Source organism: Danio rerio, chromosome 18 (assembly GCF_052040795.2).
Source record: "Danio rerio strain M-AB ecotype USA chromosome 18, GRCz13ab, whole genome shotgun sequence".
Classification (NCBI taxonomy): Eukaryota; Metazoa; Chordata; class Actinopteri; order Cypriniformes; family Danionidae; genus Danio; species Danio rerio.
Genome location: NC_141038.1, coordinates 9,666,298 through 9,690,672, shown reverse-complemented (window position 1 = coordinate 9,690,672; position 24,375 = coordinate 9,666,298). Strand labels below are relative to the sequence as shown.

The window sequence follows — 24,375 nt, the reverse complement described above, 5'->3', positions numbered from 1 at the left end:
GGTGTCTAAAATCGAAATGTCTCGAAAGTCGAAAATGTGAATTGCACGCAAAACATGCGACACAAGCTAAACATGTGTCGCAAAAATAGAAACCGTGTCTAAAATAGAAATGTCACGAAAAAAATCGAAAATGTGAAGTGTGCACCAAAACATGCAACGCAAGCTAAACATGTGTCGCAAAAATAGAAACCGTGTCTAAAATTGAAATGTCACGAAAAAAATCAAAAATGTGAAGTGTGCACCAAAACATGCGACACAAGCTAAACATGTGTCGCAAAAATAGAAACCGTGTCTAAAATAGAAATGTCACAAAAAAAATCAAAAATGTGAAGTGCACGCAAGACATGCGACACAAGCTAAACATGTGTCGCAAAAATAGAAACGGTGTCTAAAATCGAAATGTCTCAAAAGTGCACCAAAACATGCGACGCAAGCTAATCATGTGTCGCAGAAATAGAAACGGTATATAAAATCTAAACGTTACAAAGCTAGGGTGCTCTGATCGGTCAGGTTGCCTTGTGTGCTCTGACTGGTCAGTTGGACCCTGGGTCCTCTGGTTGGTCAGGTGGCCGTACGTGCGCTTATTAATCTGAAAGCTGATGTGCTCTTCATGGGCCGTACGTGCGCTGATTAATCTGAAAGCTGATGTGCTCTCTTGATCGACCGGTTGGCCTGGGGTGCTCTGATTGGTCAGGAGGCAGCTGTGTGCACTGGCTGGTCAAGTGCCTTACACCGTGCCTTCACAAAACATGCGACGCAAGCTAAACATGTGTCGCAAAAATAGAAACCGTGTCTAAAATAGAAATGTCACAAAAAAAATCAAAAATGTGAAGTGCACGCAAAACATGCGACACAAGCTAAACATGTGTCGCAAAAATAGAAACGGTGTCTAAAATCGAAATGTCTCGAAAGTCGAAAATGTGAAGTGCACCAAAACATGCGACGCAAGCTAATCATGTGTCGCAGAAATAGAAACGGTATATAAAATCTAAACGTTACAAAGCTAGGGTGCTCTGATCGGTCAGGTTGCCTTGTGTGCTCTGACTGGTCAGTTGGACCCTGGGTCCTCTGGTTGGTCAGGTGGCCGTACGTGCGCTTATTAATCTGAAAGCTGATGTGCTCTTCATGGGCCGTACGTGCGCTGATTAATCTGAAAGCTGATGTGCTCTCTTGATCGACCGGTTGGCCTGGGGTGCTCTGATTGGTCAGGAGGCAACTGTGTGCACTGGCTGGTCAAGTGCCTTACACCGTGCCTTCACAAAACATGCGATGCAAGCTAAACATGTGTCGCAAAAATAGAAACCGTGTCTAAAATAGAAATGTCACCAAAAAAATCAAAAATGTGAAGTGCACGAAAAACATGCGACACAAGCTAAACATGTGTCGCTAAATAGAAACGGTGTCTAAAATCGAAATGTCTCGAAAGTCGAAAATGTGAAGTGCACGCAAAACATGCGACACAAGCTAAACATGTGTCGCAAAAATAGAAACCGTGTCTAAAATAGAAATGTCACGAAAAAAATCGAAAATGTGAAGTGTGCACCAAAACATGCGACGCAAGCTAAACATGTGTCGCAAAAATAGAAACCGTGTCTAAAATTGAAATGTCACGAAAAAAATCAAAAATGTGAAGTGTGCACCAAAACATGCGACGCAAGCTAAACATGTGTCGCAAAAATAGAAACCGTGTCTAAAATAGAAATGTCACAAAAAAAATCAAAAATGTGAAGTGCACGCAAAACATGCGACACAAGCTAAACATGTGTCGCAAAAATAGAAACGGTGTCTAAAATCGAAATGTCTCGAAAGTCGAAAATGTGAAGTGCACCAAAACATGCGACGCAAGCTAATCATGTGTCGCAGAAATAGAAACGGTATATAAAATCTAAACGTTACAAAGCTAGGGTGCTCTGATCGGTCAGGTTGCCTTGTGTGCTCTGACTGGTCAGTTGGACCCTGGGTCCTCTGGTTGGTCAGGTGGCCGTACGTGCGCTTATTAATCTGAAAGCTGATGTGCTCTTCATGGGCCGTACGTGCGCTGATTAATCTGAAAGCTGATGTGCTCTCTTGATCGACCGGTTGGCCTGGGGTGCTCTGATTGGTCAGGAGGCAGCTGTGTGCACTGGCTGGTCAAGTGCCTTACACCGTGCCTTCACAAAACATGCGACGCAAGCTAAACATGTGTCGCAAAAATAGAAACCGTGTCTAAAATAGAAATGTCACAAAAAAAATCAAAAATGTGAAGTGCACGAAAAACATGCGACACAAGCTAAACATGTGTCGCAAAAATAGAAATGGTGTCTAAAATAGAAATGTCTTGAAAGTCGAAAATGTGAAGTGCACCAAAACATGCGACGCAAGCTAAACATGTGTCGCAGAAATAGAAACGGTGTCTAAAATCGAAATTTTACGGAAAAAAACGAAAATGTGAAGTGCACGCAAAACATGCGACACAAGCTAATCATGTGTCGCAAAAATAGAAACCATGTCTAAAATAGAAATGTCACGAAAAAAATCAAAAATGTGAAGTGCACGCAAAACATGCGACACAAGCTAAACATGTGTCGCAAAAATAGAAACCATGTCTAAAATAGAAATGTCATGAAAAAAATCAAAAATGTGAAGTGCACGCAAAACATGCGACACAAGCTAAACATGTGTCGCAAAAATAGAAACGGTGTCTAAAATCGAAATGTCTCGAAAGTCGAAAATGTGAAGTGCACCAAAACATGCGACGCAAGCTAATCATGTGTCGCAGAAATAGAAACGGTTTCTAAAATCGAAATTTCACGGAAAAAATCGAAAATGTGAAGTGCACGCAAAACATGCGACACAAGCTAAACATGTGTCGCAAAAATAGAAACCGTGTCTAAAATAGAAATGTCACGAAAAAAATCGAAAATGTGAAGTGTGCACCAAAACATGCGACGCAAGCTAAACATGTGTCGCAAAAATAGAAACCGTGTCTAAAATTTAAATGTCACGCAAAAAATCAAAAATGTGAAGTGCACGCAAAACATGCGACACAAGCTAAACATGTGTCGCTAAATAGAAACGGTGTCTAAAATCGAAATGTCTCGAAAGTCGAAAATGTGAAGTGCACCAAAACATGCGACGCAAGCTAATCATGTGTCGCAGAAATAGAAACGGTATATAAAATCTAAACGTTACAAAGCTAGGGTGCTCTGATCGGTCAGGTTGCCTTGTGTGCTCTGACTGGTCAGTTGGACCCTGGGTCCTCTGGTTGGTCAGGTGGCCGTACGTGCGCTTATTAATCTGAAAGCTGATGTGCTCTTCATGGGCCGTACGTGCGCTGATTAATCTGAAAGCTGATGTGCTCTCTTGATCGACCGGTTGGCCTGGGGTGCTCTGATTGGTCAGGAGGCAGCTGTGTGCACTGGCTGGTCAAGTGCCTTACACCGTGCCTTCACAAAACATGCGACGCAAGCTAAACATGTGTCGCAAAAATAGAAACCGTGTCTAAAATAGAAATGTCACAAAAAAAATCAAAAATGTGAAGTGCACGAAAAACATGCGACACAAGCTAAACATGTGTCGCAAAAATAGAAATGGTGTCTAAAATAGAAATGTCTTGAAAGTCGAAAATGTGAAGTGCGACGCAAGCTAAACATGTGTCGCAGAAATAGAAACGGTTTCTAAAATCGAAATTTCACGGAAAAAATCGAAAATGTGAAGTGCACGCAAAACATGCGACACAAGCTAAACATGTGTCGCAAAAATAGAAACCGTGTCTAAAATAGAAATGTCACGAAAAAAATCGAAAATGTGAAGTGTGCACCAAAACATGCGACGCAAGCTAAACATGTGTCGCAAAAATAGAAACCGTGTCTAAAATTTAAATGTCACGCAAAAAATCAAAAATGTGAAGTGCACGCAAAACATGCGACACAAGCTAAACATGTGTCGCTAAATAGAAACGGTGTCTAAAATCGAAATGTCTCGAAAGTCGAAAATGTGAAGTGCACCAAAACATGCGACGCAAGCTAATCATGTGTCGCAGAAATAGAAACGGTATATAAAATCTAAACGTTACAAAGCTAGGGTGCTCTGATCGGTCAGGTTGCCTTGTGTGCTCTGACTGGTCAGTTGGACCCTGGGTCCTCTGGTTGGTCAGGTGGCCGTACGTGCGCTTATTAATCTGAAAGCTGATGTGCTCTTCATGGGCCGTACGTGCGCTGATTAATCTGAAAGCTGATGTGCTCTCTTGATCGACCGGTTGGCCTGGGGTGCTCTGATTGGTCAGGAGGCAGCTGTGTGCACTGGCTGGTCAAGTGCCTTACACCGTGCCTTCACAAAACATGCGACGCAAGCTAAACATGTGTCGCAAAAATAGAAACCGTGTCTAAAATAGAAATGTCACAAAAAAAATCAAAAATGTGAAGTGCACGAAAAACATGCGACACAAGCTAAACATGTGTCGCTAAATAGAAACGGTGTCTAAAATCGAAATGTCTCGAAAGTCGAAAATGTGAAGTGCACCAAAACATGCGACGCAAGCTAATCATGTGTCGCAGAAATAGAAACGGTGTCTAAAATCGAAATTTTACGGAAAAAATCGAAAATGTGAAGTGCACGCAAAACATGCGACACAAGCTAAACATGTGTCGCAAAAATAGAAACCGTGTCTAAAATTGAAATGTCATGAAAAAAATCAAAAATGTGAAGTGTGCACCAAAACATGCGACGCAAGCTAAACACGTGTCGCAAAAATAGAAACCGTGTCTAAAATTTAAATGTCACGCAAAAAATCAAAAATGTGAAGTGCACGCAAAACATGCGACACAAGCTAAACATGTGTCGCTAAATAGAAACGGTGTCTAAAATCGAAATGTCTCGAAAGTCGAAAATGTGAAGTGCACCAAAACATGCGACGCAAGCTAATCATGTGTCGCAGAAATAGAAACGGTATATAAAATCTAAACGTTACAAAGCTAGGGTGCTCTGATCGGTCAGGTTGCCTTGTGTGCTCTGACTGGTCAGTTGGACCCTGGGTCCTCTGGTTGGTCAGGTGGCCGTACGTGCGCTTATTAATCTGAAAGCTGATGTGCTCTTCATGGGCCGTACGTGCGCTGATTAATCTGAAAGCTGATGTGCTCTCTTGATCGACCGGTTGGCCTGGGGTGCTCTGATTGGTCAGGAGGCAGCTGTGTGCACTGGCTGGTCAAGTGCCTTACACCATGCCTTCACAAAACATGCGACGCAAGCTAAACATGTGTCGCAAAAATAGAAACCGTGTCTAAAATAGAAATGTCACAAAAAAAATCAAAAATGTGAAGTGCACGAAAAACATGCGACACAAGCTAAACATGTGTCGCTAAATAGAAACGGTGTCTAAAATCGAAATGTCTTGAAAGTCGAAAATGTGAAGTGCACCAAAACATGCGACGCAAGCTATTCATGTGTCACAGAAATAGAAACGGTGTCTAAAATCGAAATTTTACGGAAAAAATCGAAAATGTGAAGTGCACGCAAAACATGCGACACAAGCTAAACATGTGTCGCAAAAATAGAAACCGTGTCTAAAATAGAAATGTCACGAAAAAAATCGAAAATGTGAAGTGTGCACCAAAACATGCGACGCAAGCTAAACATGTGTCGCAAAAATAGAAACCGTGTCTAAAATTGAAATGTCACGCAAAAAATCAAAAATGTGAAGTGTGCACGCAAAACATGCGACACAAGCTAAACATGTGTCGCTAAATAGAAACGGTGTCTAAAATCGAAATGTCTTGAAAGTCGAAAATGTGAAGTGCACCAAAACATGCGACGCAAGCTAATCATGTGTCGCAGAAATAGAAACGGTATATAAAATCTAAACGTTACAAAGCTAGGGTGCTCTGATCGGTCAGGTTGCCTTGTGTGCTCTGACTGGTCAGTTGGACCCTGGGTCCTCTGGTTGGTCAGGTGGCCGTACGTGCGCTTATTAATCTGAAAGCTGATGTGCTCTTCATGGGCCGTACGTGCGCTGATTAATCTGAAAGCTGATGTGCTCTCTTGATCGACCGGTTGGCCTGGGGTGCTCTGATTGGTCAGGAGGCAGCTGTGTGCACTGGCTGGTCAAGTGCCTTACACCGTGCCTTCACAAAACATGCGACGCAAGCTAAACATGTGTCGCAAAAATAGAAACGGTGTCTAAAATCGAAATGTCTCGAAAGTCGAAAATGTGAAGTGCACCAAAACATGCGACGCAAGCTAATCATGTGTCGCAGAAATAGAAACGGTATTTAAAATCTAAACGTTACAAAGCTAGGGTGCTCTGATCGGTCAGGTTGCCTTGTGTGCTCTGACTGGTCAGTTGGACCCTGGGTCCTCTGGTTGGTCAGGTGGCCGTACGTGCGCTTATTAATCTGAAAGCTGATGTGCTCTTCATGGGCCGTACGTGCGCTGATTAATCTGAAAGCTGATGTGCTCTCTTGATCGACCGGTTGGCCTGGGGTGCTCTGATTGGTCAGGAGGCAGCTGTGTGCACTGGCTGGTCAAGTGCCTTACACCGTGCCTTCACAAAACATGCGACGCAAGCTAAACATGTGTCGCAAAAATAGAAACCGTGTCTAAAATAGAAATGTCACAAAAAAAATCAAAAATGTGAAGTGCACGAAAAACATGCGACACAAGCTAAACATGTGTCGCTAAATAGAAACGGTGTCTAAAATCGAAATGTCTCGAAAGTCGAAAATGTGAAGTGCACCAAAATATGCGACGCAAGCTAAACATGTGTCGCAGAAATAGAAACGGTGTCTAAAATCGAAATTTTACGGAAAAAATCGAAAATGTGAAGTGCACGCAAAACATGCGACACAAGCTAAACATGTGTCGCAAAAATAGAAACCATGTCTAAAATAGAAATGTCACGAAAAAAATCAAAAATGTGAAGTGCACGCAAAACATGCGACACAAGCTAAACATGTGTCGCAAAAATAGAAACCATGTCTAAAATAGAAATGTCATGAAAAAAATCAAAAATGTGAAGTGCACGCAAAACATGCGACACAAGCTAAACATGTGTCGCTAAATAGAAACGGTGTCTAAAATCGAAATGTCTCGAAAGTCGAAAATGTGAAGTGCACCAAAACATGCGACGCAAGCTAACCATGTGTCGCAGAAATAGAAACGGTTTCTAAAATCGAAATTTTACGGAAAAAATCGAAAATGTGAAGTGCACGCAAAACATGCGACACAAGCTAAACATGTGTCGCAAAAATGGAAACCGTGTCTAAAATAGAAATGTCACGAAAAAAATCGAAAATGTGAAGTGTGCACCAAAACATGCGACGCAAGCTAAACATGTGTCGCAAAAATAGAAACCGTGTCTAAAATTGAAATGTCACGAAAAAAATCAAAAATGTGAAGTGTGCACCAAAACATGCGACGCAAGCTAAACATGTGTCGCAAAAATAGAAACCGTGTCTAAAATTTAAATGTCACGCAAAAAATCAAAAATGTGAAGTGCACGCAAAACATGCGACACAAGCTAAACATGTGTCGCTAAATAGAAACGGTGTCTAAAATCGAAATGTCTCGAAAGTCGAAAATGTGAAGTGCACCAAAACATGCGACGCAAGCTAATCATGTGTCGCAGAAATAGAAACGGTATATAAAATCTAAACGTTACAAAGCTAGGGTGCTCTGATCGGTCAGGTTGCCTTGTGTGCTCTGACTGGTCAGTTGGACCCTGGGTCCTCTGGTTGGTCAGGTGGCCGTACGTGCGCTTATTAATCTGAAAGCTGATGTGCTCTTCATGGGCCGTACGTGCGCTGATTAATCTGAAAGCTGATGTGCTCTCTTGATCGACCGGTTGGCCTGGGGTGCTCTGATTGGTCAGGAGGCAGCTGTGTGCACTGGCTGGTCAAGTGCCTTACACCATGCCTTCACAAAACATGCGACGCAAGCTAAACATGTGTCGCAAAAATAGAAACCGTGTCTAAAATAGAAATGTCACAAAAAAAATCAAAAATGTGAAGTGCACGAAAAACATGCGACACAAGCTAAACATGTGTCGCTAAATAGAAACGGTGTCTAAAATCGAAATGTCTTGAAAGTCGAAAATGTGAAGTGCACCAAAACATGCGACGCAAGCTATTCATGTGTCACAGAAATAGAAACGGTGTCTAAAATCGAAATTTTACGGAAAAAATCGAAAATGTGAAGTGCACGCAAAACATGCGACACAAGCTAAACATGTGTCGCAAAAATAGAAACCGTGTCTAAAATAGAAATCTCACGAAAAAAATCGAAAATGTGAAGTGTGCACCAAAACATGCGACGCAAGCTAAACATGTGTCGCAAAAATAGAAACCTTGTCTAAAATTGAAATGTCACGCAAAAAATCAAAAATGTGAAGTGTGCACGCAAAACATGCGACACAAGCTAAACATGTGTCGCTAAATAGAAACGGTGTCTAAAATCGAAATGTCTTGAAAGTCGAAAATGTGAAGTGCACCAAAACATGCGACGCAAGCTAATCATGTGTCGCAGAAATAGAAACGGTATATAAAATCTAAACGTTACAAAGCTAGGGTGCTCTGATCGGTCAGGTTGCCTTGTGTGCTCTGACTGGTCAGTTGGACCCTGGGTCCTCTGGTTGGTCAGGTGGCCGTACGTGCGCTTATTAATCTGAAAGCTGATGTGCTCTTCATGGGCCGTACGTGCGCTGATTAATCTGAAAGCTGATGTGCTCTCTTGATCGACCGGTTGGCCTGGGGTGCTCTGATTTGTCAGGAGGCAGCTGTGTGCACTGGCTGGTCAAGTGCCTTACACCGTGCCTTCACAAAACATGCGACGCAAGCTAAACATGTGTCGCAAAAATAGAAACCGTGTCTAAAATAGAAATGTCACAAAAAAAATCAAAAATGTGAAGTGCACGAAAAACATGCGACACAAGCTAAACATGTGTCGCAAAAATAGAAACCGTGTCTAAAATTTAAATGTCACGCAAAAAATCAAAAATGTGAAGTGCACGCAAAACCTGCGACACAAGCTAAACATGTGTCGCTAAATAGAAACGGTGTCTAAAATCGAAATGTCTCAAAAGTCGAAAATGTGAAGTGCACCAAAACATGCGACGCAAGCTAATCATGTGTCGCAGAAATAGAAACGGTATATAAAATCTAAACGTTACAAAGCTAGGGTGCTCTGATCGGTCAGGTTGCCTTGTGTGCTCTGACTGGTCAGTTGGACCCTGGGTCCTCTGGTTGGTCAGGTGGCCGTACGTGCGCTTATTAATCTGAAAGCTGATGTGCTCTTCATGGGCCGTACGTGCGCTGATTAATCTGAAAGCTGATGTGCTCTCTTGATCGACCGGTTGGCCTGGGGTGCTCTGATTGGTCAGGAGGCAGCTGTGTGCACTGGCTGGTCAAGTGCCTTACACCGTGCCTTCACAAAACATGCGACGCAAGCTAAACACGTGTCGCAAAAATAGAAACCGTGTCTAAAATAGAAATGTCACAAAAAAAATCAAAAATGTGAAGTGCGCGAAAAACATGCGACACAAGCTAAACATGTGTCGCAAAAATAGAAACCGTGTCTAAAATAGAAATGTCACAAAAAAAATCAAAAATGTGAAGTGCACGAAAAACATGCGACACAAGCTAAACATGTGTCGCAGAAACAGAAACGGTGTCTAAAATCGAAATTTTACGGAAAAAAACGAAAATGTGAAGTGCACGCAAAACATGCGACACAAGCTAAACATGTGTCGCAAAAATAGAAACCGTGTCTAAAATAGAAATGTCACAAAAAAAATCAAAAATGTGAAGTGCACGAAAAACATGCGACACAAGCTAAACATGTGTCACTAAATAGAAACGGTGTCTAAAATCGAAATGTCTCGAAAGTCGAAAATGTGAAGTGCACCAAAACATGCGACGCAAGCTAATCATGTGTCGCAGAAACAGAAACGGTGTCTAAAATCGAAATTTTACGGAAAAAAACGAAAATGTGAAGTGCACGCAAAACATGCGACACAAGCTAAACATGTGTCGCAAAAATAGAAACCGTGTCTAAAATAGAAATGTCACGAAAAAAATCGAAAATGTGAAGTGTGCACCAAAACATGCGACGCAAGCTAAACATGTGTCGCAAAAATAGAAACCGTGTCTAAAATAGAAATGTCACGAAAAAAATCGAAAATGTGAAGTGTGCACGCAAAACATGCGACACAAGCTAAACATGTGTCGCTAAATAGAAACGGTGTCTAAAATCGAAATGTCTCGAAAGTCGAAAATGTGAAGTGCACCAAAACATGTGACGCAAGCTAATCATGTGTTGCAGAAATAGAAACGGTATATAAAATCTAAACGTTACAAAGCTAGGGTGCTCTGATCGGTCAGGTTGCCTTGTGTGCTCTGACTGGTCAGTTGGACCCTGGGTCCTCTGGTTGGTCAGGTGGCCGTACGTGCGCTTATTAATCTGAAAGCTGATGTGCTCTTCATGGGCCGTACGTGCGCTGATTAATCTGAAAGCTGATGTGCTCTCTTGATCGACCGGTTGGCCTGGGGTGCTCTGATTGGTCAGGAGGCAGCTGTGTGCACTGGCTGGTCAAGTGCCTTACACCGTGCCTTCACAAAACATGCGACGCAAGCTAAACATGTGTCGCAGAAATAGAAACCGTGTCTAAAATAGAAATGTCACAAAAAAAATCAAAAATGTGAAGTGCACGAAAAACATGCGACACAAGCTAAACATGTGTCGCAAAAATAGAAACCGTGTCTAAAATAGAAATGTCACGAAAAAAAAAAAAATGTGAAGTGCACGCAAAACATGCGACACAAGCTAAACATGTGTCGCTAAATAGAAACGGTGTCTAAAATCGAAATGTCTCGAAAGTCGAAAATGTGAAGTGCACCAAAACATGCGACGCAAGCTAATCATGTGTCGCAGAAATAGAAACGGTATATAAAATCTAAACGTTACAAAGCTAGGGTGCTCTGATCGGTCAGGTTGCCTTGTGTGCTCTGACTGGTCAGTTGGACCCTGGGTCCTCTGGTTGGTCAGGTGGCCGTACGTGCGCTTATTAATCTGAAAGCTGATGTGCTCTTCATGGGCCGTACGTGCGCTGATTAATCTGAAAGCTGATGTGCTCTCTTGATCGACCGGTTGGCCTGGGGTGCTCTGATTGGTCAGGAGGCAGCTGTGTGCACTGGCTGGTCAAGTGCCTTACACCGTGCCTTCACAAAACATGCTACGCAAGCTAAACATGTGTCGCAAAAATAGAAACCGTGTCTAAAATAGAAATGTCACAAAAAAAATCAAAAATGTGAAGTGCACGAAAAACATGCGACACAAGCTAAACATGTGTCGCAAAAATAGAAACCGTGTCTAAAATAGAAATGTCACGAAAAAAATCAAAAATGTGAAGTGCACGCAAAACATGCGACACAAGCTAAACATGTGTCGCTAAATAGAAACGGTGTCTAAAATCGAAATGTCTCGAAAGTCGAAAATGTGAAGTGCACCAAAACATGCGACGCAAGCTAATCATGTGTCGCAGAAATAGAAACGGTATATAAAATCTAAACGTTACAAAGCTAGGGTGCTCTGATCGGTCAGGTTGCCTTGTGTGCTCTGACTGGTCAGTTGGACCCTGGGTCCTCTGGTTGGTCAGGTGGCCGTACGTGCGCTTATTAATCTGAAAGCTGATGTGCTCTTCATGGGCCGTACGTGCGCTGATTAATCTGAAAGCTGATGTGCTCTCTTGATCGACCGGTTGGCCTGGGGTGCTCTGATTGGTCAGGAGGCAGCTGTGTGCACTGGCTGGTCAAGTGCCTTACACCGTGCCTTCACAAAACATGCGACGCAAGCTAAACATGTGTCGCAAAAATAGAAACCGTGTCTAAAATAGAAATGTCACAAAAAAAATCAAAAATGTGAAGTGCACGAAAAACATGCGACACAAGCTAAACATGTGTCGCAAAAATAGAAACCGTGTCTAAAATAGAAATGTCTTGAAAGTCGAAAATGTGAAGTGCACCAAAACATGCGACGCAAGCTAATCATGTGTCGCAGAAATAGAAACGGTGTCTAAAATCGAAATTTTACGGAAAAAATCGAAAATGTGAAGTGCACGCAAAACATGCGACACAAGCTAAACATGTGTCGCAAAAATAGAAACCGTGTCTAAAATAGAAATGTCACGAAAAAAATCGAAAATGTGAAGTGTGCACCAAAACATGCGACGCAAGCTAAACATGTGTCGCAAAAATAGAAACCGTGTCTAAAATAGAAATGTCATGAAAAAAATCAAAAATGTGAAGTGCACACAAAACATGCGACACAAGCTAAACATGTGTCGCAAAAATAGAAACGGTGTCTAAAATCGAAATGTCTCGAAAGTCAAAAATGTGAAGTGCACCAAAACATGCGACGCAAGCTAATCATGTGTCGCAGAAATAGAAACGGTATATAAAATCTAAACGTTACAAAGCTAGGGTGCTCTGATCCGTCAGGTTGCCTTGTGTGCTCTGACTGGTCAGTTGGACCCTGGGTCCTCTGGTTGGTCAGGTGGCCGTACGTGCGCTTATTAATCTGAAAGCTGATGTGCTCTTCATGGGCCGTACGTGCGCTGATTAATCTGAAAGCTGATGTGCTCTCTTGATCGACCGGTTGGCCTGGGGTGCTCTGATTGGTCAGGAGGCAGCTGTGTGCACTGGCTGGTCAAGTGCCTTACACCGTGCCTTCACAAAACATGCGACGCAAGCTAAACATGTGTCGCAAAAATAGAAACCGTGTCTAAAATAGAAATGTCACAAAAAAAATCAAAAATGTGAAGTGCACGAAAAACATGCGACACAAGCTAAACATGTGTCGCAAAAATAGAAATGGTGTCTAAAATAGAAATGTCTTGAAAGTCGAAAATGTGAAGTGCACCAAAACATGCGACGCAAGCTAAACATGTGTCGCAGAAATAGAAACGGTGTCTAAAATCGAAATTTTACGGAAAAAAACGAAAATGTGAAGTGCACGCAAAACATGCGACACAAGCTAATCATGTGTCGCAAAAATAGAAACCATGTCTAAAATAGAAATGTCACGAAAAAAATCAAAAATGTGAAGTGCACGCAAAACATGCGACACAAGCTAAACATGTGTCGCAAAAATAGAAACCATGTCTAAAATAGAAATGTCATGAAAAAAATCAAAAATGTGAAGTGCACGCAAAACATGCGACACAAGCTAAACATGTGTCGCAAAAATAGAAACGGTGTCTAAAATCGAAATGTCTCGAAAGTCGAAAATGTGAAGTGCACCAAAACATGCGACGCAAGCTAATCATGTGTCGCAGAAATAGAAACGGTTTCTAAAATCGAAATTTCACGGAAAAAATCGAAAATGTGAAGTGCACGCAAAACATGCGACACAAGCTAAACATGTGTCGCAAAAATAGAAACCGTGTCTAAAATAGAAATGTCACGAAAAAAATCGAAAATGTGAAGTGTGCACCAAAACATGCGACGCAAGCTAAACATGTGTCGCAAAAATAGAAACCGTGTCTAAAATTTAAATGTCACGCAAAAAATCAAAAATGTGAAGTGCACGCAAAACATGCGACACAAGCTAAACATGTGTCGCTAAATAGAAACGGTGTCTAAAATCGAAATGTCTCGAAAGTCGAAAATGTGAAGTGCACCAAAACATGCGACGCAAGCTAATCATGTGTCGCAGAAATAGAAACGGTATATAAAATCTAAACGTTACAAAGCTAGGGTGCTCTGATCGGTCAGGTTGCCTTGTGTGCTCTGACTGGTCAGTTGGACCCTGGGTCCTCTGGTTGGTCAGGTGGCCGTACGTGCGCTTATTAATCTGAAAGCTGATGTGCTCTTCATGGGCCGTACGTGCGCTGATTAATCTGAAAGCTGATGTGCTCTCTTGATCGACCGGTTGGCCTGGGGTGCTCTGATTGGTCAGGAGGCAGCTGTGTGCACTGGCTGGTCAAGTGCCTTACACCGTGCCTTCACAAAACATGCGACGCAAGCTAAACATGTGTCGCAAAAATAGAAACCGTGTCTAAAATAGAAATGTCACAAAAAAAATCAAAAATGTGAAGTGCACGAAAAACATGCGACACAAGCTAAACATGTGTCGCAAAAATAGAAATGGTGTCTAAAATAGAAATGTCTTGAAAGTCGAAAATGTGAAGTGCGACGCAAGCTAAACATGTGTCGCAGAAATAGAAACGGTTTCTAAAATCGAAATTTCACGGAAAAAATCGAAAATGTGAAGTGCACGCAAAACATGCGACACAAGCTAAACATGTGTCGCAAAAATAGAAACCGTGTCTAAAATAGAAATGTCACGAAAAAAATCGAAAATGTGAAGTGTGCACCAAAACATGCGACGCAAGCTAAACATGTGTCGCAAAAATAGAAACCGTGTCTAAAATTTAAATGTCACGCAAAAAATCAAAAATGTGAAGTGCACGCAAAACATGCGACACAAGCTAAACATGTGTCGCTAAATAGAAACGGTGTCTAAAATCGAAATGTCTCGAAAGTCGAAAATGTGAAGTGCACCAAAACATGCGACGCAAGCTAATCATGTGTCGCAGAAATAGAAACGGTATATAAAATCTAAACGTTACAAAGCTAGGGTGCTCTGATCGGTCAGGTTGCCTTGTGTGCTCTGACTGGTCAGTTGGACCCTGGGTCCTCTGGTTGGTCAGGTGGCCGTACGTGCGCTTATTAATCTGAAAGCTGATGTGCTCTTCATGGGCCGTACGTGCGCTGATTAATCTGAAAGCTGATGTGCTCTCTTGATCGACCGGTTGGCCTGGGGTGCTCTGATTGGTCAGGAGGCAGCTGTGTGCACTGGCTGGTCAAGTGCCTTACACCGTGCCTTCACAAAACATGCGACGCAAGCTAAACATGTGTCGCAAAAATAGAAACCGTGTCTAAAATAGAAATGTCACAAAAAAAATCAAAAATGTGAAGTGCACGAAAAACATGCGACACAAGCTAAACATGTGTCGCTAAATAGAAACGGTGTCTAAAATCGAAATGTCTCGAAAGTCGAAAATGTGAAGTGCACCAAAACATGCGACGCAAGCTAATCATGTGTCGCAGAAATAGAAACGGTGTCTAAAATCGAAATTTTACGGAAAAAATCGAAAATGTGAAGTGCACGCAAAACATGCGACACAAGCTAAACATGTGTCGCAAAAATAGAAACCATGTCTAAAATAGAAATGTCACGAAAAAAATCAAAAATGTGAAGTGCACGCAAAACATGCGACACAAGCTAAACATGTGTCGCAAAAATAGAAACCATGTCTAAAATAGAAATGTCATGAAAAAAATCAAAAATGTGAAGTGCACGCAAAACATGCGACACAAGCTAAACATGTGTCGCAAAAATAGAAACGGTGTCTAAAATCGAAATGTCTCGAAAGTCGAAAATGTGAAGTGCACCAAAACATGCGACGCAAGCTAATCATGTGTCGCAGAAATAGAAACGGTTTCTAAAATCGAAATATTACGGAAAAAATCGAAAATGTGAAGTGTGCACCAAAACATGCGACACAAGCTAAACATGTGTCGCAAAAATAGAAACCGTGTCTAAAATAGAAATGTCACGAAAAAAATCGAAAATGTGAAGTGCACGCAAAACATGCGACACAAGCTAAACATGTGTCGCAAAAATAGAAACCGTGTCTAAAATAGAAATGTCACGAAAAAAATCGAAAATGTGAAGTGTGCACCAAAACATGCGACGCAAGCTAAACATGTGTCGCAAAAATAGAAACCGTGTCTAAAATTTAAATGTCACGCAAAAAATCAAAAATGTGAAGTGCACGCAAAACCTGCGACACAAGCTAAACATGTGTCGCTAAATAGAAACGGTGTCTAAAATCGAAATGTCTCGAAAGTCGAAAATGTGAAGTGCACCAAAACATGCGACGCAAGCTAATCATGTGTCGCAGAAATAGAAACGGTATATAAAATCTAAACGTTACAAAGCTAGGGTGCTCTGATTGGTCAGGTTGCCTTGTGTGCTCTGACTGGTCAGTTGGACCCTGGGTCCTCTGGTTGGTCAGGTGGCCGTACGTGCGCTTATTAATCTGAAAGCTGATGTGCTCTTCATGGGCCGTACGTGCGCTGATTAATCTGAAAGCTGATGTGCTCTCTTGATCGACCGGTTGGCCTGGGGTGCTCTGATTGGTCAGGAGGCAGCTGTGTGCACTGGCTGGTCAAGTGCCTTACACCGTGCCTTCACAAAACATGCGACGCAAGCTAAACATGTGTCGCAAAAATTGAAACCGTGTCTAAAATAGAAATGTCACAAAAAAAATCAAAAATGTGAAGTGCACGCAAAACATGCGACACAAGCTAAACATGTGTCGCTAAATAGAAACGGTGTCTAAAATCGAAATGTCTCGAAAGTCGAAAATGTGAAGTGCACCAAAACATGCGACGCAAGCTAACCATGTGTCGCAGAAATAGAAACGGTTTCTAAAATCGAAATTTTACGGAAAAAATCGAAAATGTGAAGTGCACGCAAAACATGCGACACAAGCTAAACATGTGTCGCAAAAATAGAAACCGTGTCTAAAATAGAAATGTCACGAAAAAAATCGAAAATGTGAAGTGTGCACCAAAACATGCAACGCAAGCTAAACATGTGTCGCAAAAATAGAAACCGTGTCTAAAATTTAAATGTCACGCAAAAAATCAAAAATGTGAAGTGCACGCAAAACATGCGACACAAGCTAAACATGTGTCGCTAAATAGAAACGGTGTCTAAAATCGAAATGTCTCGAAAGTCGAAAATGTGAAGTGCACCAAAACATGCGACGCAAGCTAATCATGTGTCGCAGAAATAGAAACGGTATATAAAATCTAAACGTTACAAAGCTAGGGTGCTCTGATCGGTCAGGTTGCCTTGTGTGCTCTGACTGGTCAGTTGGACCCTGGGTCCTCTGGTTGGTCAGGTGGCCGTACGTGCGCTTATTAATCTGAAAGCTGATGTGCTCTTCATGGGCCGTACGTGCGCTGATTAATCTGAAAGCTGATGTGCTCTCTTGATCGACCGGTTGGCCTGGGGTGCTCTGATTGGTCAGGAGGCAGCTGTGTGCACTGGCTGGTCAAGTGCCTTACACCGTGCCTTCACAAAACATGCGACGCAAGCTAAACATGTGTCGCAAAAATAGAAACCGTGTCTAAAATAGAAATGTCACAAAAAAAATCAAAAATGTGAAGTGCACGAAAAACATGCGACACAAGCTAAACATGTGTCGCAAAAATAGAAACCGTGTCTAAAATAGAAATGTCACGAAAAAAATCAAAAATGTGAAGTGCACGCAAAACATGCGACACAAGCTAAACATGTGTCGCTAAATAGAAACGGTGTCTAAAATCGAAATGTCTCGAAAGTCGAAAATGTGAAGTGCACCAAAACATGCGACGCAAGCTAATCATGTGTCGCAGAAATAGAAACGGTATATAAAATCTAAACGTTACAAAGCTAGGGTGCTCTGATCGGTCAGGTTGCCTTGTGTGCTCTGACTGGTCAGTTGGACCCTGGGTCCTCTGGTTGGTCAGGTGGCCGTACGTGCGCTTATTAATCTGAAAGCTGATGTGCTCTTCATGGGCCGTACGTGCGCTGATTAATCTGAAAGCTGATGTGCTCTCTTGATCGACCGGTTGGCCTGGGGTGCTCTGATTGGTCAGGAGGCAACTGTGTGCACTGGCTGGTCAAGTGCCTTACACCGTGCCTTCACAAAACATGCGACGCAAGCTAAACATGTGTCGCAAAAATAGAAACCGTGTCTAAAATAGAAATGTCACCAAAAAAATCAAAAATGTGAAGTGCACGAAAAACATGCGACACAAGCTAAACATGTGTCGCTAAATAGAAACGGTGTCTAAAATCGAAATGTCTCGAAAGTCGAAAATGTGAATTGCACGCAAAACATGCGACACAAGCTAAACATGTGTCGCAAAAATAGAAACCGTGTCTAAAATAGAAATGTCACGAAAAAAATCGAAAATGTGAAGTGTGCACCAAAACATGCAACGCAAGCTAAACATGTGTCGCAAAAATAGAAACCGTGTCTAAAATTGAAATGTCACGAAAAAAATCAAAAATGTGAAGTGTGCACCAAAACATGCGACACAAGCTAAACATGTGTCGCAAAAATAGAAACCGTGTCTAAAATAGAAATGTCACAAAAAAAATCAAAAATGTGAAGTGCACGCAAAACATGCGACACAAGCTAAACATGTGTCGCAAAAATAGAAACGGTGTCTAAAATCGAAATGTCTCGAAAGTCGAAAATGTGAAGTGCACCAAAACATGCGAAGTAAGCTAATCATGTGTCGCAGAAATAGAAACGGTATATAAAATCTAAACGTTACAAAGCTAGGGTGCTCTGATCGGTCAGGTTGCCTTGTGTGCTCTGACTGGTCAGTTGGACCCTGGGTCCTCTGGTTGGTCAGGTGGCCGTACGTGCGCTTATTAATCTGAAAGCTGATGTGCTCTTCATGGGCCGTACGTGCGCTGATTAATCTGAAAGCTGATGTGCTCTCTTGATCGACCGGTTGGCCTGGGGTGCTCTGATTGGTCAGGAGGCAGCTGTGTGCACTGGCTGGTCAAGTGCCTTACACCGTGCCTTCACAAAACATGCGACGCAAGCTAAACATGTGTCGCAAAAATAGAAACCGTGTCTAAAATAGAAATGTCACAAAAAAAATCAAAAGTGTGAAGTGCACGAAAAACATGCGACACAAGCTAAACATGTGTCGCAAAAATAGAAATGGTGTCTAAAATAGAAATGTCTTGAAAGTCGAAAGTGTGAAGTGCACCAAAACATGCGACGCAAGCTAATCATGTGTCGCACAAATAGAAACGGTGTCTAAAATCGAAATTTTACGGAAAAAATCGAAAATGTGAAGTGCACGCAAAACATGCGACACAAGCTAAACATGTGTCGCAAAAATAGAAACCGTGTCTAAAATAGAAATGTCACGAAAAAAATCGAAAATGTGAAGTGTGCACCAAAACATGCGACGCAAGCTAAACATGTGTCGCAAAAATAGAAACCGTGTCTAAAATAGAAATGTCACGAAAAAAATCAAAAATGTGAAGTGCACGCAAAACATGCGACACAAGCTAAACATGTGTCGCTAAATAGAAACGGTGTCTAAAATCGAAATGTCTCGAAAGTCGAAAATGTGAAGTGCACCAAAACATGCGACACAAGCTAAACATGTGTCGCAAAAATAGAAACCGTGTCTTAAATAGAAATGTCACGAAAAAAATCGAAAATGTGAAGTGTGCACCAAAACATGCGACGCAAGCTAAACATGTGTGGCAAAAATAGAAACCATGTCTAAAATAGAAATGTCACGAAAAAATTCAAAAATGTGAAGTGCACGCAAAACATGCGACACAAGCTAAACATGTGTCGCTAAATAGAAACGGTGTCTAAAATCGAAATGTCTCAAAAGTGCACCAAAACATGCGACGCAAGCTAATCATGTGTCGCAGAAATAGAAACGGTATATAAAATCTAAACGTTACAAATCTAGGGTGCTCTGATCGGTCAGGTTGCCTTGTGTGCTCTGACTGGTCAGTTGGACCCTGGGTCCTCTGGTTGGTCAGGTGGCCGTACGTGCGCTTATTAATCTGAAAGCTGATGTGCTCTTCATGGGCCGTACGTGCGCTGATTAATCTGAAAGCTGATGTGCTCTCTTGATCGACCGGTTGGCCTGGGGTGCTCTGATTGGTCAGGAGGCAGCTGTGTGCACTGGCTGGTCAAGTGCCTTACACCGTGCCTTCACAAAACATGCGACGCAAGCTAAACATGTGTCGCAAAAATAGAAACCGTGTCTAAAATAGAAATGTCACAAAAAAAATCAAAAATGTGAAGTGCACGCAAAACATGCGACACAAGCTAAACATGTGTCGCAAAAATAGAAACGGTGTCTAAAATCGAAATGTCTCGAAAGTCGAAAATGTGAAGTGCACCAAAACATGCGACGCAAGCTAATCATGTGTCGCAGAAATAGAAACGGTATATAAAATCTAAACGTTACAAAGCTAGGGTGCTCTGATCGGTCAGGTTGCCTTGTGTGCTCTGACTGGTCAGTTGGACCCTGGGTCCTCTGGTTGGTCAGGTGGCCGTACGTGCGCTTATTAATCTGAAAGCTGATGTGCTCTTCATGGGCCGTACGTGCGCTGATTAATCTGAAAGCTGATGTGCTCTCTTGATCGACCGGTTGGCCTGGGGTGCTCTGATTGGTCAGGAGGCAACTGTGTGCACTGGCTGGTCAAGTGCCTTACACCGTGCCTTCACAAAACATGCGATGCAAGCTAAACATGTGTCGCAAAAATAGAAACCGTGTCTAAAATAGAAATGTCACCAAAAAAATCAAAAATGTGAAGTGCACGAAAAACATGCGACACAAGCTAAACATGTGTCGCTAAATAGAAACGGTGTCTAAAATCGAAATGTCTCGAAAGTCGAAAATGTGAATTGCACGCAAAACATGCGACACAAGCTAAACATGTGTCGCAAAAATAGAAACCGTGTCTAAAATAGAAATGTCACGAAAAAAATCGAAAATGTGAAGTGTGCACCAAAACATGCGACGCAAGCTAAACATGTGTCGCAAAAATAGAAACCGTGTCTAAAATTGAAATGTCACGAAAAAAATCAAAAATGTGAAGTGTGCACCAAAACATGCGACACAAGCTAAACATGTGTCGCAAAAATAGAAACCGTGTCTAAAATAGAAATGTCACAAAAAAAATCAAAAATGTGAAGTGCACGCAAAACATGCGACACAAGCTAAACATGTGTCGCAAAAATAGAAACGGTGTCTAAAATCGAAATGTCTCGAAAGTCGAAAATGTGAAGTGCACCAAAACATGCGACGCAAGCTAATCATGTGTCGCAGAAATAGAAACGGTATATAAAATCTAAACGTTACAAAGCTAGGGTGCTCTGATCGGTCAGGTTGCCTTGTGTGCTCTGACTGGTCAGTTGGACCCTGGGTCCTCTGGTTGGTCAGGTGGCCGTACGTGCGCTTATTAATCTGAAAGCTGATGTGCTCTTCATGGGCCGTACGTGCGCTGATTAATCTGAAAGCTGATGTGCTCTCTTGATCGACCGGTTGGCCTGGGGTGCTCTGATTGGTCAGGAGGCAGCTGTGTGCACTGGCTGGTCAAGTGCCTTACACCGTGCCTTCACAAAACATGCGACGCAAGCTAAACATGTGTCGCAAAAATAGAAACCGTGTCTAAAATAGAAATGTCACAAAAAAAATCAAAAATGTGAAGTGCACGCAAAACATGCGACACAAGCTAAACATGTGTCGCAAAAATAGAAACGGTGTCTAAAATCGAAATGTCTCGAAAGTCAAAAATGTGAAGTGCACCAAAACATGCGACGCAAGCTAATCATGTGTCGCAGAAATAGAAACGGTATATAAAATCTAAACGTTACAAAGCTAGGGTGCTCTGATCGGTCAGGTTGCCTTGTGTGCTCTGACTGGTCAGTTGGACCCTGGGTCCTCTGGTTGGTCAGGTGGCCGTACGTGCGCTTATTAATCTGAAAGCTGATGTGCTCTTCATGGGCCGTACGTGCGCTGATTAATCTGAAAGCTGATGTGCTCTCTTGATCGACCGGTTGGCCTGGGGTGCTCTGATTGGTCAGGAGGCAACTGTGTGCACTGGCTGGTCAAGTGCCTTACACCGTGCCTTCACAAAACATGCGATGCAAGCTAAACATGTGTCGCAAAAATAGAAACCGTGTCTAAAATAGAAATGTCACCAAAAAAATCAAAAATGTGAAGTGCACGAAAAACATGCGACACAAGCTAAACATGTGTCGCTAAATAGAAACGGTGTCTAAAATCGAAATGTCTCGAAAGTCGAAAATGTGAAGTGCACGCAAAACATGCGACACAAGCTAAACATGTGTCGCAAAAATAGAAACCGTGTCTAAAATAGAAATGTCACGAAAAAAATCGAAAATGTGAAGTGTGCACCAAAACATGCGACGCAAGCTAAACATGTGTCGCAAAAATAGAAACCGTGTCTAAAATTGAAATGTCACGAAAAAAATCAAAAATGTGAAGTGTGCACCAAAACATGCGACGCAAGCTAAACATGTGTCGCAAAAATAGAAACCGTGTCTAAAATAGAAATGTCACAAAAAAATCAAAAATGTGAAGTGCACGCAAAACATGCGACACAAGCTAAACATGTGTCGCAAAAATAGAAACGGTGTCTAAAATCGAAATGTCTCGAAAGTCGAAAATGTGAAGTGCACCAAAACATGCGACGCAAGCTAATCATGTGTCGCAGAAATAGAAACGGTATATAAAATCTAAACGTTACAAAGCTAGGGTGCTCTGATCGGTCAGGTTGCCTTGTGTGCTCTGACTGGTCAGTTGGACCCTGGGTCCTCTGGTTGGTCAGGTGGCCGTACGTGCGCTTATTAATCTGAAAGCTGATGTGCTCTTCATGGGCCGTACGTGCGCTGATTAATCTGAAAGCTGATGTGCTCTCTTGATCGACCGGTTGGCCTGGGGTGCTCTGATTGGTCAGGAGGCAGCTGTGTGCACTGGCTGGTCAAGTGCCTTACACCGTGCCTTCACAAAACATGCGACGCAAGCTAAACATGTGTCGCAAAAATAGAAACCGTGTCTAAAATAGAAATGTCACAAAAAAAATCAAAAATGTGAAGTGCACGAAAAACATGCGACACAAGCTAAACATGTGTCGCAAAAATAGAAATGGTGTCTAAAATAGAAATGTCTTGAAAGTCGAAAATGTGAAGTGCACCAAAACATGCGACGCAAGCTAAACATGTGTCGCAGAAATAGAAACGGTGTCTAAAATCGAAATTTTACGGAAAAAAACGAAAATGTGAAGTGCACGCAAAACATGCGACACAAGCTAATCATGTGTCGCAAAAATAGAAACCATGTCTAAAATAGAAATGTCACGAAAAAAATCAAAAATGTGAAGTGCACGCAAAACATGCGACACAAGCTAAACATGTGTCGCAAAAATAGAAACCATGTCTAAAATAGAAATGTCATGAAAAAAATCAAAAATGTGAAGTGCACGCAAAACATGCGACACAAGCTAAACATGTGTCGCAAAAATAGAAACGGTGTCTAAAATCGAAATGTCTCGAAAGTCGAAAATGTGAAGTGCACCAAAACATGCGACGCAAGCTAATCATGTGTCGCAGAAATAGAAACGGTTTCTAAAATCGAAATTTCACGGAAAAAATCGAAAATGTGAAGTGCACGCAAAACATGCGACACAAGCTAAACATGTGTCGCAAAAATAGAAACCGTGTCTAAAATAGAAATGTCACGAAAAAAATCGAAAATGTGAAGTGTGCACCAAAACATGCGACGCAAGCTAAACATGTGTCGCAAAAATAGAAACCGTGTCTAAAATTTAAATGTCACGCAAAAAATCAAAAATGTGAAGTGCACGCAAAACATGCGACACAAGCTAAACATGTGTCGCTAAATAGAAACGGTGTCTAAAATCGAAATGTCTCGAAAGTCGAAAATGTGAAGTGCACCAAAACATGCGACGCAAGCTAATCATGTGTCGCAGAAATAGAAACGGTATATAAAATCTAAACGTTACAAAGCTAGGGTGCTCTGATCGGTCAGGTTGCCTTGTGTGCTCTGACTGGTCAGTTGGACCCTGGGTCCTCTGGTTGGTCAGGTGGCCGTACGTGCGCTTATTAATCTGAAAGCTGATGTGCTCTTCATGGGCCGTACGTGCGCTGATTAATCTGAAAGCTGATGTGCTCTCTTGATCGACCGGTTGGCCTGGGGTGCTCTGATTGGTCAGGAGGCAGCTGTGTGCACTGGCTGGTCAAGTGCCTTACACCGTGCCTTCACAAAACATGCGACGCAAGCTAAACATGTGTCGCAAAAATAGAAACCGTGTCTAAAATAGAAATGTCACAAAAAAAATCAAAAATGTGAAGTGCACGAAAAACATGCGACACAAGCTAAACATGTGTCGCTAAATAGAAACGGTGTCTAAAATCGAAATGTCTCGAAAGTCGAAAATGTGAAGTGCACCAAAACATGCGACGCAAGCTAATCATGTGTCGCAGAAATAGAAACGGTGTCTAAAATCGAAATTTTACGGAAAAAATCGAAAATGTGAAGTGCACGCAAAACATGCGACACAAGCTAAACATGTGTCGCAAAAATAGAAACCATGTCTAAAATAGAAATGTCACGAAAAAAATCAAAAATGTGAAGTGCACGCAAAACATGCGACACAAGCTAAACATGTGTCGCAAAAATAGAAACCATGTCTAAAATAGAAATGTCATGAAAAAAATCAAAAATGTGAAGTGCACGCAAAACATGC

General features: G+C 42.0%; 1 protein-coding gene and 2 long non-coding RNA genes across 11 annotated transcripts in view; 1 reads left to right on the top strand and 2 right to left on the bottom strand.

Annotated features, from left to right (window-relative positions):
* The window catches only part of bend7 (BEN domain containing 7), a 152,041-nt gene that overhangs the window by 34,094 nt on the left and 93,572 nt on the right, over positions 1-24,375 (top strand). The window lies entirely within an intron of this gene.
* On the bottom strand, positions 2,446-6,121 carry LOC147832740 (uncharacterized). Its single transcript, XR_015514717.2, has 4 exons — positions 5,506-6,121; positions 4,612-5,321; positions 3,675-4,518; positions 2,446-3,591 (listed from the first exon to the last, which is right to left on the bottom strand). It is a non-coding gene; the product is annotated as an uncharacterized LOC147832740 (long non-coding RNA).
* Positions 9,976-20,375, bottom strand: LOC147832739 (uncharacterized). Its single transcript, XR_015945110.1, has 9 exons — positions 20,341-20,375; positions 18,927-19,136; positions 16,525-17,330; positions 15,491-16,340; positions 14,217-15,015; positions 13,334-14,133; positions 12,058-12,858; positions 11,205-11,962; positions 9,976-10,882 (listed from the first exon to the last, which is right to left on the bottom strand). It is a non-coding gene; the product is annotated as an uncharacterized LOC147832739 (long non-coding RNA).